The sequence below is a fragment of the Cynocephalus volans genome, chromosome 5 (genome assembly GCF_027409185.1).
Source record: "Cynocephalus volans isolate mCynVol1 chromosome 5, mCynVol1.pri, whole genome shotgun sequence".
In the NCBI taxonomy this organism is placed as follows: Eukaryota; Metazoa; Chordata; class Mammalia; order Dermoptera; family Cynocephalidae; genus Cynocephalus; species Cynocephalus volans.
This window is the reverse complement of record NC_084464.1, coordinates 88,144,708-88,146,468: the sequence shown is the minus strand read 5'-3', so window position 1 is coordinate 88,146,468 and position 1,761 is coordinate 88,144,708. Positions and strand designations below refer to the sequence as shown.

At 38.2% G+C, this 1,761-nt stretch overlaps 1 non-coding gene across 1 annotated transcript; it reads right to left on the bottom strand.

The window, feature by feature from the left end:
- Positions 1-420: 420 nt before the first annotated feature.
- TRNAI-GAU (transfer RNA isoleucine (anticodon GAU)) lies at positions 421-493 on the bottom strand. The gene has a single exon. It is a non-coding gene; the product is annotated as a tRNA-Ile (tRNA).
- Between the last annotated feature and the right edge of the window lie 1,268 nt (positions 494-1,761).

Genomic DNA, 1,761 nt, shown 5'->3' with positions numbered 1-1,761 from the left:
GGCCCAATCTGGATGATGCAATCAGTATCTCTTTGCTTCCTGCCTGGTGAGAAGCTCTGAGAGGGAGGAAGTCAAGTCTGAGTCCTTAAGAGGGAAACAGGTTAAGCAAGAGAAATAACAAATGAGTGTAGTGTCCCAGAAACCAAGGGAGGGTGTGGCCCACAAAGTCAAGTACTGATGATACTTTGGATAGATAAAGACTGAAAGATTTCCACATAGAGGTTAAGGGAGACCTTGTTGGGAATAATTTTAGTAAATGGCAGGAGCCCAGACACAAATCTTCATGCGTTACAGAGAATGGCAGTGAGAAGAGGGGACAGTAGAGGTAGACAACTCTTTTAAAAGATTTGATTGCCACTCAGTGTCTTTAAGCTTCCTAGTTTTTTGTGTTTTTTTGTTTTTTTTTTTTTTTCTGGTAGCTGGCCAGTACAGGGATCAAACCTGTACCTTGGTGTTATCAGCATCATGCTCTAACCAACTGAGCTAACCAGCCATCCCCTTAAGCTTCCTGGTTTTTTTCTTTTGTTTTGTTTTGTTTTTGTTAAATACATTATATATTAATAACCACTCATGGGATAGGGAGGAATAAAAGAATTAACATGAAAGCCTTCTGAAAATAATAAAGCACCATAAACTTATAAATATATCTATATATTATGAGATATTTTTAGTTCTAATAAGTCTGTGATTCCTCCAGTAACATTCCCCTCCCCACAAGAACCATCTCTTTTTAAACCTTTTTTTTTTTTTAAAGAAAAGGTAGTTGAACCAGGAACAAGAGCTGAATGGGAGCTGACATTTTTGACTCTCTTGGTGCTCGGGTGATAATGGAAGTAAATTCCCTGGGATGATGCTAAGAAAAAAAAGACAATCACCCTAAAGAGCCATCTCTCTATAAACTGTTGGATTTACTCTCTGAGCAGAAATTATATATTATTAACAGTGATTCAGCTCTGGCAAAATTCTAAGAAGCTGAAAGACATGATGATTAATTCCCTGAGATTTGCAGAGAATATAAATTCTAGGAAGACTCAGAAATGTAGATTTGGGCTGGGTGTGGCCTTGGCTTGGCCTAAGAATCCTAATGGAAATAGATCGCTAGAAGGACGCACAGTGAATGTAGCTGGGTCTTCTATGTCCAGCCAGAGGAAGACCAAATTCCAGAAGAATGTGTTCCTAGACCAAAAACTTGGCTTCTTTGTCCATCACGTTTTCATGGTAGATCAGTTAAACTGGGTAATAGGTATGTGTGGCACAGAAGTGGTGTCTGGTATGTAAGTGGTGTCTACATGTAATTGCAATTCTGTACCCTTAAACCCTGGAATTGGATTTACCTTTGCAATCAAACCATTTCACTTTACCCCATTACATATGATTACCTATGTAGACCATTCAGCTAATGGTTTATCATAAGAAAACATCAAAACTATTTTTAGTATAAAGTAAGAATTATATTATTTTGAATTACTATTTTCATTTTCTGAAAACTGGTATCAAAGCAAAAACTGCACCAGAATTAAACAGGCAAGGAAGACTTTATTCAAAGCTAGTGTCTTTGGGGAGAGAGGCCAGAACTAACTCTGAACTCAATTCCACTGAGGCAGAGGGGTTAGGGTTTATTAAGGGCTGGAGTGAGCTGGTGAAAATTCTGCCACAATTTATTATGTGCCCAATGAAGGAGACTGAAAAAGAAACTAACACTGTTAGAGGACATTAGGGGGAAGTCATGGGCCATCTGTGTTTGCTAATTGGCTTTTATTT